Consider the following 13,079-nt stretch of genomic DNA (forward strand, 5'->3'; position numbering starts at 1 on the left):
TTTGAAACCACCGACTGACAGGCATTGGTTTAATTTGCGAACGTGAAGTATGGGCGTGCGGGTTCACAGGCAGGTAAATTGAGGGGTCCCCCCAAGACTTTCCCCCCACAGGATACCTCTCTCGGTGTGTGCGGGTGAGATTTTGCAAACTCCTCTGGAGAGAGCTGGCCGGGCCTGTCGCTCGGCGCGCCAGGGAGGCCGGAGGGGGCAGCCAAGACCCTCGAGGGCAGCGCAGTGTGAGAAGGCTCACTGGCCGTGGACGGGGCCTCCCCAAGGCGGAGGGTCCACACCGCCCTTCAAAAGCAGGCCGTCTGGGGGGGGCAACGCTGGGCAGGGCGGTGAGGGACACGCAAGGAGGCCCTGTTCTCTCGCCCTTGACTCGGGCTGGTGGAGGGGAGCAGCCCTGGAGGGCGGGCTCCCCAGAGCGCCCCACCCCACCCCGTTCCCCGTGGTGGCCTGCCCGGCCCAGGCCATCCTCTGTCCCCTGAGGATCCCCCCGGAACCTGCAGCAGACCCAGGCCGGTGAAGACCAGCTGGGACAATGCGAGTGTGTATCGGCCACTGGCTGTGCTGCCGGGCCTGGGGACGCTGGGAGCAGCGCGAACAGGGGTGGCCACACTGAGCGGGTGACTCGGCGGATGATGGGACACAGATGAGCTGGGCGGTTTCAGGTACGCAAGGACCTGGAGGGAGGCACGGGCTGATGGGGCCCAGAGCCCGGATGGGGGCAGCTCCAGCAAGGGCGGCCAGGGCCGGCCCGGGGGGGCACTTCCAGAGGGGCTCGGGTAAGAGGAGGGGGGAGGCAGAGCACGGGTTTCCACGCTAGTCGGGGGTCAGCCAGTCCCGTCCGACAGACATCACAGCAGGCACAGTAGATGTGACAGCCTCACGGCCTCCTCTAGATACAGATGCATCCTCCCTGCGGGAGGGGACCTCCAAGTTTGCCAGCCTGGAGATAAACGCCAAGAGAGGCCAGAAGCCCCGAAGGCCTGGAGAGCAAGGGCCTGAGCCCTCCCTTCCTGCTGCCGCGGTGACGACTTGCCCATTAGACCTGACCTTTCCTGGGGTCTGGCAGGGTCGTGCCCTGAGGGGTTGGTGTCCCGGGGGCCTGGAAGAGCCGGGTTCAGGGGGGAATTGGGGGCCAGGGTGGGTGAGGGCAGGTGCACCACGCCACGAACTCGGGCCAGAGCAGGCTCGCGGTGAGTGTAGGCGTGCAGGAGTCTCTAGAATCAGGCCTGCAGGTGGCTGGGGCCAGACTGGGGCCACTGGGGCCACTGGGGCCACTGCCCAGGGTCCAGGACTGCCTCCAGTGGCCAGTCCCCACCCGAGGAGCTGGCTCCTCCATTCACCCACCAGTGCTCTCCAGGCCTGGCCCTGGCCACGTGCGAAGCCAATTCTTTCTATACTGTTGCACCTCAACATACGAGCCTGAGTATTCTCACACTTTTTTTACCTGTCCCTCGTTTGTCCGAAAATTAGCCCGTGTATGAAAACGAGTCGGCCCCGAACCTGTATGAGACCTGCAAGGTGCGGAGCGTGAAGGCAGGCACACTGGAGAAGCTGGTGGAGCACCTGGTGCCCGCCTTCCAGGGCAGCGACCTCTCCTATGTCACCATCTTCCTATGCACCTACCGAGCCTTCACCACCACCCAGAGGGTCCTGGACCTGCTGTTCCAAAGGTGAGTGCCCTGCCCACCCACTGGCTGGCTGTGTGTCTTGGGAATGTCGCTTTACCTCTCTGAGCCGCAGTTTGCTCACGTGAAGGCCGGGCTGCCAGGACTGTCGGATAAGCACGGACAGTGCGGCCCTGCGCCCCGCTCTGTGGAAAGGGCTGCTGAGGGATGGGGCGGTTTTAATTAAGGTTTTCCTCTCCCCGTGGAGAAGCTCTCTGCTTCCAGCCCCTGGGCAGAACAGTTTTCCCATTTGTAAAGGAGGTTCCACATTCTGTCTCAGGGGTCCTTCCCGGGAGTAGCCAGAGCGGGGCTGGCTGGGGCCTGGCTGGGGGCTGGCTGGGGGCGCAGGCCCACTCAGGCATCTGTAAGGTGCTGGTTGGGCTCATTCGTTCAGCCATACATACGAAGCACCTACTGTGTGCATTTGGCTTAATTCAGTGAACGGTGCAGACAAAAATCCCTGCCCCTCCCAGGCTTCCGTCCTAGTCGGGGGGTCAGCCAGTAACACTAGACGTCATAGCAGGTACGGTAGATGTGACGCCCTCACAGCCTCCTCTAGATATGGGTGCATCCTCCCTTATTCCAGCGAGGACGGCGGACCTCAGGACCAACTGAAAAAGTGAGTCGACTCTGGGTCTGATGGGAGGGGCTGGGCAGAACCCCGGCTGCTACACATCTTGTGATTCCCGCCCGAGGGCTGAGGTCTGGGGGCTCCTCCTGCAGGAGGAGAGGAGTCAGAGAGCTGTGGCCGGGGTCCCATGTCCCCAGGGAGCACAGGGGAGGCTGGGGGCTCAGAGCTGGCCCCCGAGAGCATCCACCCCCACTCAGATCCGGGGCCCAGGACAAGAGGGGGTGGGGCCAAGCTGCTGACGCTCCAGCCTCGCGGCCCAGTGTGAGTGCTCAGCGGGGCTCGCGGGAGCTCAGTCAGGGTCGGGGGGCCGGCTACGTCCCCACCCCCAAGAACAGCGTCCGCGGGAGGACGAGGCCGCACTCCGGCGCAGAGACCAAGGCGGCCGTGGGTGCGCGAGCTTCTGGTTCGGGTGCGAGAAGCCCGTGAAGGCCGGGCGGGGGGCGCGCTCTTCTCGTCCCCTCCTCCCTCCCCCGTTTAGGCAGCGCCTACTGTGTGCGGGCGGGCGCGGCCCTCCCCGCCCTCCTGCAGTTTCCTTTCCAGTGGGGAGGGCCCGGGGGGCTGGGGGCCGACGGGAGAGAGTCAGGGCCCCCCGAGGAAGGGAGAGGTGGTCCCCAGGGACGGAGGGCCCCTTCCTACCAGGCCCGCCTGGCAGCCCAGTGCGGGTGGGGCGGGGGCGGGCCCGGGGGAGCCAGGGGAGGGCCGCGTGGAAGGAAAGGCCAGGCCCCTGACTCTGCTGCCCGCCCGCCTGCCCCCAGTGCCGTCTCCTCCATCCTGGGCACCTGGCTGGACCAGTACTCCGAGGACTTCTGTGAGCCCCCGGACTTCCCCTGCCTCAAGCAGCTGGTGGCCTACGTGCAGCTCAACATGCCCGGCTCCGACCTGGAGCGCCGGGCCCGCCTTCTCCTGGCCCAGCTGGAGCGCACGGAGCTCACCCAGGCCGAGCCGGAGGGTGAGGAGGTCGGGGTGGGTGCGCGTGAGCTTGAGGACAGGGGCCGGAGCTGGACACGCGGGCGCCCCCGAGGCTGCCTCAGACCGCCTGCGTGGGCACCGCTGTCGGGGGAGACGTCCTGTCTCAGAGTCCTGGACTGGAACTTCTGTAAAAGGCAGCGGGTTGTTGCCTTTCCTTGGAAAGGCACGTTTGGAAGGCAGGCACGTTGATCTCCTCCTGCACCTTCACTGCCATCTCAGGATCTAGAAGTGGCTCCAGCAGCAGCCCCTGTGCAACCTGAAGACCTAGGTCCAGCTTCAGAAGCAGCAACAGAACTAAAGCCAGATCCAGAGCTCGAGGCGTTGCCATCGGCGGCTGGAGGGACGCCTCGAGCGGCGGCACCGGGGCAGGAGCCGACACCACAGTCAGTTGCATCCTCTGCATCCAGGGCCCGTGGCTGCACCTGCTCCGGAGGAGACCCGGAGCCGGCTCAGGACCCACTGCCCCTGCGGGGAGAACGAGCTCTGGCACCGTGCTCGGTGTCAGCTCCTGACCCACTTCTACCCGCCCCCCCCAACCCCGAACCTTCCTTTCCGTCCCCTGTTACTCTTTCTGATTTGGTTTTTAATTTTATTTTTTCATTTCACGTTATTTGTGGTGTCTCTGGCGTCTTCATATATTAACCAGGTTTAATTTTTAAAACGTTGAATCGTGCACGCCAGGAGCATCGAGCGTGTTCTCGGGGCTGTGCGACCTGCCCCAGGGGCTCGGGCAGACTGCTTCACTCCCCAGAAGGAAACCCTGAGCCAAAGCGTTCGCTCCCCATTTCCTCTCTCCCCCAGCCCCTGACAACCTGTAATCTGCCTTCTGTCTCTGTGTCTTTACCTGTTCTAGATGTTTCCTATAAATGGAATTGTACAAGGTGGCTTTCTGTGTAGGCCACATATTTTAAGAGGGGAGTCGTTAATTTTTGTTTCCTTTTTTTACTTGAAAGAGCATTTTTGTTATATGAAAGGGAAACGCCAGATGGATTAAAGATGAGATGTACCAACTGAAGTCTTTTTTGTAAATATGTGCGCGATCTCAGGGGAGAGACCCCTGTTCTGAGTATGGCCCCAGAGCCAGAAGACAGAAGGGAAACGCCTGGCTCTGCCCGTGGCCAAACAGAAACAAGAAACATGTAGAACGCTGGGAAGACAAACCGGAACAGCATCCCTCACAGCCCAGGGCCAGAGGAAGGTCTGACACCCCTGTGGTCCCCCACATCTTGAAAGTCAATGTTTGTAAAAGGGACAAAGAACAAACACGTGCCGTTCCAACAAGAGGCCACACACGTGGTCGGTACAGGTCCGAGACGCTTGACCCCCCGATGAGGACAAGCAGATGGAGACAGCGTCGTCACCACCATGCTGACAGGTTTCTAGTCGGGTGGCGACCAGCCCTGGGGTCAACGTTAGGAAGCAGAGGCCCAGCAGATCGTCTAGAGGGAAGCGGGGAAGGACACTCCTCTCTGGGAGAACAGTACGCAGGACCCCAGAGCTCCACAGCTGCGGCCCTTTACCTGCAGAGCTCATCCCAGGACTTTACCCACAGGAATTCTCGCGTGGTGTGTGTGCCCATGTGCACGTGTGTGCGTGTGCAGTCGTGGGCGTCAGATGGGGAGGATTCTGGGGACGTGTGCCCTTCTGGAACCTGGTTCCCCCGGGTGGATGCTGATCAGTCCATCGTCTTCCTCCGCCGCATTTTCTGGGGGCTCCGAATCAGAATTTCCGAAGAGCCCCTGCTATGGGACATGGGCCATCTGCCATTTTTCACTCTCAGGATCATGCTGAAGGGAACATCTGCGTCCATGAATCTCTATTTAGGGCAGAATCCATGAGGTGGATTTTCTGGGTCAAAACATATACAGTTTTTAAGGTATTGGCCACAGTTTCCAACATAGCAGTCTCTGCCCACTTTGAGCCTCGCTTGGGAAAGCGGGGCCTCAGAGGCCCCATAGGCCGAGACCTCATGGGGGGGAGGAGGAGGAGGAGGAGCTGGGAGTGGAGGTGATGAAGGGACCTGGGAGTGACCTGCCCAGAAGGGACTGTCCCGCCCCTCAGCCCCACACCCAGCCCCGCCCAGTTCTAGAGCTGGTGCCGACGCTGGTACAGAGCTGGCTCTAGTTCAAAGGTGGTTCTGCTCCTAGAACTGGCACTGGAGCTTATGCAAGAGCTGATGCTGGACTTGGCTCTAGCTCTGGGGAAGGCGCTGGAGCCGGATCTACCTCCAGAGACGGTCTAGACCTGGTTCTGCAGTTGGACAGCGCTCCTGAGCTGTCTCTCACACTGGCACTGGAGCTGGTGCTACAGCTATTGCGGTCGTTGGCTCTGGCTCTGGCTCTGGCTCTGGAGCGGCCACTGAAGCTGACTCCTGGGTGGGCACTGGTTTGGCTTGAGTTGTGGATCAGGTCCTGGGGCCGGCTGTACCTCCGGAGCTAATGTTACAGCAGGTGCCAGAAGCAGCTGTGGATTTTGCTGTGGGTGGGGCGCAGGAGCTGTCCCTGGTGCTGGAGCTCTTGCGGACTTTGGGGCTGACTCCAACTCCGGTCTGGTGCTGGATCTGCTTCTTGTGCCTCTAGCTGTACAGCCAGTCCTGGCTCTAGCTCTGTGGCTGGTGGCGGAGCTGGTTGTAGCTCTGGCACTGGTTCCACCTCTGGAATTGGTGTCAGGGCAGATTCTGGCGCTAGAGCAGGAACAGAATCTGGCCTAGGAGCTGGTGATAGAGCTGCCTCTATCTCTGAAGTGGCATCGTGCTGGTACCAGAGCACGAGCTAGCTCTGACGGTGGTGCTAGAGCTGCTGCTGGAGCTGGCTCTTTCTCCTGACCTGGCACTGGCTCTAAGTCTGCTACTGGTACCCAAGCCAGCTCTTGCTCTGGAGCTGATGCTAGAGCTGGCGCTGAAGTGACCTCTTCCTTGGCACCTAGCACTGGCTCTAAATTGGCTTTGAGCTGTTTCTCACTCTAAAGTAGGCACTAGAACTATCACTGGGGCTGGCACAGGAGTCAGTGATAGAGCTGCCTCTATCTTCCAGAGGTAGAGCTGACATGACAGCTGGTGGTCAAGCCAGCTCCAGTTCGTGGGGTAACACCAGCCCTGCCCAGGAGCAGCGCTGGAGCTGAAGCTGGAGCTGGCTCTATCTCAGGAGTTGATGCCAGTGTTGGAGCCTGAGTTGACTGTCGCCATGGCGCTGGCTCGAACTCTGGTGCTGGAGCAGACTCTGGCTATGCAGCCAGCTCTGGCTCTAGTTCTGGAGAGCCAGAACTCTTAGTGGTAATAGAACTGGCTCTAGCAATGGATCAGTGCTGAAACAGGTGCTGGAACTGACACTGAGTCTGGAGCTTTGGCTGCAGCTGGCTCCAGATGTCACTTGCACTCTTGAGCTGGTGCTTGGAGCTGGCCCTAGACCTTGTGCTGGAGTTGGCTCTGGCCCTGGAACTGGCAGTGGAGCTCTCTCTAGCTCAGGAGCTAACGCTCGAGCTAGTTCTGGTGCTGCCACTAGCTCTAGAGAGAGCTCCACCTCTAGAGCTGCCTGTAGCTCTAGCTGTGTTGCCAGAGGTGGTGCCGGTGCAGACTCGAGTTCACTTCCTGTTGTTATCTGTCACTCTGGAATTTGTGTTGGGTCTGATCCAAACTCTAGAGCTGCTGCTGGAGCTGGCAAATAGGTTGATGATAGAGCTGCTTCCATCCCTGCAGCTGGTGAGACAGCTGGTGCCAAAGCTGGTTCCAGCCCTGGAACTGGTGCTAGAGCCAGTTGCGGAGCTCCCTGGAGTTTGAGGGCTTTTCCACTTGCCGATGTTGGAACTAGTTCTCTCACTGGACTTGACTCTAGATCTAGTGATAGAGCTGGCTCTCATCCTGCACCTGGCACTGGCTCTGAATCTGGAGGTGGCCCTGGAGCCAGCTCCAGCTCTGGAACGCTGCAAGAGCTGCTGCTTGGAGCTCTGGCTCTGGCTCTGGAGCTGCTGCTCCCTCTAGCTGTGGGGCTGGTACCAGAAATGCCTTTAATGCCAGATCTGGCACTAGCACTGGTATGAGACCTGGCACTGACAGTGGTGCCAGCTTGGGAGCTGGCAGTCGAGCTGGCACTGGTGCTGCAAGAGGACAAAAAATTCACCAACCTCATCACTGTAGACTGTGCACACACATACTTGTGCACGCATCAGACACGTTTCTTTTCTTCCCTTCGTTTATCTTCTTACCATGTAGCATAACACAGACCATGAGATGCACCAATAACTGTTACCCTCACATCACAGGGTTTAAGTTACAGGTCGTCAAGGAGAAAAGTAGGCATCACCCCAGCACTCTGCGTGCCCTGGGGAGAGTGTCCGCGTGTCTCATTAGGAGGGAGAACGACTCTCGAACTGTCTTCACTTAGAGGCTCAACATGGCTACAGCAGAGCTGTGGGCGCCAAGTCAAAAGAAGGCGGGCCGTGACAGTTGGTCTCACGTGTCAACCTGCCCAGGCCATAGCGTGCAGTCGTTCGATCAAACTGCTGATTTAGTCCACACAGGTTGTGAAGGTGCTTATGGGTGTGGCTGACTTGCCTTTAAGTAAAGGAGATTACTTAAAAGTGGCCTCATCAGCTGAAGGCCTTACGAGCCTTCAAAAAACCGAGGTTTCCTGAAAACGAAAGTCTGCCTCAAGACACAGCATCTGAGGAGAGCTTCAAGATGGCGGGGGAGTAAGACGTGGAGATCACCTTCCTCCCCACAAATACATCAAAACTACATCTACACGTGGAACTGCTCCTACAGGACACCTACTGACGCTGGCAGAAGACCTCAGACCTCCCACGAGGCAAGAAACTCCCCACGTACCTGGGCAGGGCAAAAGAAAAAAGAAAAAACAGCGACAAAAGAATAGGGAGGGAGCCGTGAAGGAGGAAACGTTTCCACACACTAGGAAGCCCCTTCACTGGCGGAGATGGGGTGGCCGGGGGGGGAAGCATCAGCGCCACGGAGGAGAGCGCAGCCACAGGGGTGCGGAGGGCAGAGCGGAGAGATTCCCGCAGAGGATCGGTGCCGACCGGCACTCACCAGCCCGAGAGGCTCGTCTGCTCAGCCGCCGGGGCGGGCGGGGCCGGGAGCTGAGGCTCGGGCTTCGGAGGTCAGACCCCCAGAGAGAGGACTGGGGTTGGCCGCGTGAACACACCCTGAAGGGGGCTAGTGGGCCACAGCTAGGCGGGAGGGAATCCGGGGAAAAGTCTGGACCTGCCGAAGAGGCAAGAGACCACTGTTTCGGGGTGCGCGAGGAGAGGGGATTCAGAGCACCTCCTAAACGAGATCCAGAGATGGGCACGAGCCGCAGCTATCAGCGCGGACCCCAGAGACGGGCGTGAGACACTAAGGCCGCCGCTGCCGCCACCAAGAGGCCTGTGTGCGAGCGCAGGTCACTCTCCACACCGCCCCTCCCGGGAGCCCGTGCAGCCCGCCACCACCGGGGTCCCGGGATGCAGGGACGGCTTCCCCGGGAGAACGCGCGGCGCGCCTCGGGCCGGTGCAGCGTCACGCCGGCCTCTGACGTCGCGGACTCGCCCCGCCCCCGTGCCCCTCCCTCCCCCCCCCCCCCCCCCCCCCCCCCGCCTGAGTGAGCCGGAGCCCCTGAATCAGCAGCTCCTTTAACCCTTTTTGTCTGAGCCAAGAACAGACGCCCTCAGGCGACCTAAACACAGAGGCGGGGCCACATCCAAAGCTGAACCCCAGGGCTGTGAGAGCAAAGAAGAGAAAGGGAAATCTCTCCATGCGGCCTCAGGGGCAGCAGATTAAATCTCCACAGTCAAATTGATGCACCTGCATCTGTGGAAAACCTGAATACACAGCGAATCATCCCAAAATTGAGGCGGTAGACTTTGGGAGCAAATGTAAACTTGAGGTTTGCTTTCTGCATCTAATTTGTTTCTGGTTTTATATTTATCTTAATTTAGTATTTAGAGCTTATTATCATTCGTAGATTTGTTTATTGATTTGGTTGCTCTCTTCCATTTTTTTTTTTTTTTTTTTGCGGTACGCGGGCCTCTCACTGTTGTGGTCTCTCCCGTTGCGGAGCACAGGCTCCGGACGCGCAGGCTCAGCGACCACGGCTCACGGGCCCAGGCGCTCCGCGGCACGTGGGATCTTCCCGGACCGGGGCACGAACCCGCGTCCCCTGCATCGGCAGGCGGATTCTCAACCACTGCGCCACCAGGGAAGCCCTGCTCTCTTCCTTTTTTAAAAAAAAAAATATTTTTTTTCCTTTTTCTCCTTTTGTGAGTGTGTAGTGTATGCTACTTTGTGTGATTTTGTCTGTTTAGCTTTGCTTTTACCATTTGTCCTAGGGTTCTGTCTGTCCATTTTTTGTTTGTTTGTTTGTTTAGTATAGTTTTTAGTGCTTGTTATCATTGGTGGATTTGTCTTTTGGTTTGGTTGCTCTCTTTTTTATGACTTTTTAATTTTTTATTTTTAATAATTTTTAAACTCTTTTTTAAATTTATTTTTCTTTCTTTCTTTCTTCTTTTTTCTCCCTTTTCTTCTGAGCCGTGTGGCTGACAGAGTCTTGGTGCTCCAGCCGGGTGTCAGGCCTGAGCCTCTGAGGTGGGAGAGCCGAGTTCAGGCCATTGGTCCACCAGAGACTTCCTGGCTCCACATAATATCAAACGACAAAAGCTCTCCCAGAGATCTCCCTCGCAACGCTAAGACCCAGCTCCACTCAACGACCAGCAAGCTACAGTGCTGGACACCCTATGCCAAACAACTAGCAAGACAGGAACACAACCCCACCCATTAGCAGAGAGGCTGCCTAAAATCGTAAGTTCACAGACAACCCAAAACACACCACTGGACGCAGTCCTGCCCACCAGAAAGACAAGATCCAGCCTCATCCACCAGAACACAGGTACCAGTCCCCTGTACCAGGAAGCCTACACAACCCACTGAACCACCATTACCCACTGGGGGCAGACACCAAAAACAACGGGAACTACGAACCTGCAGCCTGCAAAAAGGAGACCCCCAAACACAGTAAGTGAAGCAAAATGAGAAGACAGACAAATACACAGCAAATGACGGAGCAAGGTAAAAACCCACCAGACCAGGCTTCCCTGGTGGCGCAGCGGTTGAGAGTCCGCCTGCCGATGCAGGGGACGCAGGTTTGTGCCCCGGTCCGGGAAGATCCCACATGCCGCGGAGCAGCTGGGCCCGTGAGCCATGGCCGCTGAGCCTACGTGTCCGGAGCCTGTGCTCCGCAACGGGAGAGGCCACAACGGTGAGGGGCCCGTGTACCGCAAAAAAAAAAAAAAAAAAAAAAAAACCAACAGACCAAAGAAATGAAGAGGAAATAGGCAGTCTACCTGAAAAGAATTCAGAGTAATGATAGTAAAGATGATCTAAGATCCTGGAAATAGAATGGAGAAAATACAAGAAATGTTTAACAAGGACCTAGAAGAACTAAAGAGCAAACAAACAATGATGAACAACACAATAAATGAAAGTAAAAATTCTCTAGAAGGAATCAATAGCAGAACTGAGGCAGAAGGATGGATAAGTGACCTGGAAGATAAAACAGTGGAAATAACTACTGCAGAGCAGAATAAAGAAAAAAGAATGAAATGAATTGACGACAGTCTCAGAGACCTCTGGGACAACATTAAACACAACAACATTCGAATTATAGGGGTCCCAGAAGAAGCAGAGAAAAAGAAAGTGACTGAGAAAATATTTGAAGAGATTATAGTTGAAAACTTCCCAAATAATGGGAAAGGAAATAGTCAATCAAGTCCAGCAAGCACAGAGAGTCCCATACAGGATAAATTCACGGAGAAACATGCCAAGACATATATTAATCAAACTATCAAAAATTATTTACAAAGAAAAAATATTAAAAGCAGCAAGGGAAAAGCAACAAAAAACATACAAGGGAATCCCCATAAGGTTAACAGCTGATCTTTCAGCAGAAACTCTGCAAGCCAGAAGGGAGTGGCAGGACATATTTAAAGTGATGAAAGAGAAAAACCTACAACCAAGATTACTCTACACAGCAAGGATCTCATTCAGATTTGATGGAGAAATTAAAACCTTTACAGACAAGCAAAAGCTAAGAGAATTCAGCACCACCAACCGAGCTTTACAACAAATCCTAAAGGAACATCTCTAGGCAGCAAACACAGGAGAAGGAAAACACCTACAATAACAAACCTGAAACAATTAAGAAAATGGTAATAGGAACATACATATCAATAACTACCTTAAATGTAAATGGATTAAATGCTCCAACCAAAAGACATAGACTGGCTGAGTGGATACAAAAATAAGACCCATATATATGCTGTCTACAAGAGACCCACTTCAGACCTAGGGACACATACAGACTGAAAGTGAGGTGATGGAAAAAGATGTTCCATGCAAATGGAAATCAAAAGAAAGCTACAGTAGCAATTCTCATATCGGACAAAATAGACTTTAAACAAAGACTATTACAAGAGACAAAGAAGGACACTACATAATGATCAAGGGATCAATCCAAGAAGAAGATATAACAATTGTAAATATTTATGCACCCAACATAGAAGCACCTCAATACTTAAGGCAAATGTTAACAGCCATAAAAGGGGATATCGACAGTAGCACAATCATAGTAGGGGACTTTAACACCCCACTTTCACCAATGGACAGATCATCCAAGATGAAAATAAATAAGGAAACACAAACTTTAAATGATACATTAAACAAGATGGACTTAATTGATATTTATAGGACATTCCATCCAAAAACAACAAAATACACTTTCTTCTCAAGTGCTCATGGAACATTCTCCAGGATAGATCATATCTTGGGTCACAAATCAAGCCTTGGTAAATTTAAGAAAATTGAAATCGTATCAAGTATCTTTTCCGACCACAACGCTATGAGACTAGATATCAATTACAGGAAAAAATCTGTAAAAATGTTTACAATGTGTTTGTAAAAAATACAAACACATGGAGGCTAAACAACACACTAGTAAATAACCAAGAGATCACTGAAGAAATCAAAGAGGAAATCAAAAAATACCTAGAAACAAATGACAATGAAACCACGATAATCTAAAACCTATGGGATGCAGCAAAAGCAGTTCTAGGAGGGAAGTTTATAGCAATACAATCCTACCTCAAGAAACAAGAAACATCTCAAATAAACAACCTAACCTTACACCTAACGCAGTTAGAGAAAGAAGAACAAAAAAACCCCCAAAGTTAGCAGAAGGAAAGAAATCATAAAGATCAGATCAGAAATAAATGAAAAAGAAATGAAGGGAAAATAGTTAAGATCAATAAAACTAAAAGCTGGTTCTTTGAGAAGATAAACAAAATTGATAAACCACTAGCCAGATTCATCATGAAAAAAAAGGGAGAAGACTCAAATCAACAGAAATGGAAATGAAAAAGGAGAAGTAACAACTGACACTGCAGAAATACGAAGGATCATGAGAGATTACTACAAGCAACTATATGCCAATAAAATGGACAACCTAGAAGAAATGGACAAATTCTTAGAAAAGCACAACCTCCCAAGACAGAATCAGAAAGAAATAGAAAATATAAACAGACTAATCACAAGCACTGAAATTGAAACTGTGATTAAAAATCTTCCAACAAACAAAAGTCCAGGACCAGATGGATTCACAGGCGAATTCTATCAAACGTTTAGAGAAGAGCTAACACCCATCCTTCTCAAACTCTTCCAAATATAGCAGAGGGAGGAACACTCCCAAACTCATTCTACGAGGCCACCATCACCCTGATACCAAAACCAGACAAAGATGTCACAAAAAAAGAAAACTACAGACCAA

At 54.1% G+C, this 13,079-nt stretch overlaps 1 long non-coding RNA gene across 1 annotated transcript in view; it reads right to left on the minus strand.

The window, feature by feature from the left end:
* LOC136794696 (uncharacterized) overlaps window positions 1-13,079 on the minus strand; it is a 22,755-nt gene continuing 9,676 nt past the window's right edge. The window contains exon 3 of the long non-coding RNA XR_010841808.1: window positions 1-3,738. This is a non-coding gene — a long non-coding RNA (uncharacterized lncRNA). The remainder of the gene's footprint in view (window positions 3,739-13,079) is intronic.

The sequence above is a fragment of the Kogia breviceps genome, chromosome 8, assembly GCF_026419965.1.
Source record: "Kogia breviceps isolate mKogBre1 chromosome 8, mKogBre1 haplotype 1, whole genome shotgun sequence".
Classification (NCBI taxonomy): domain Eukaryota; kingdom Metazoa; phylum Chordata; class Mammalia; order Artiodactyla; family Physeteridae; genus Kogia; species Kogia breviceps.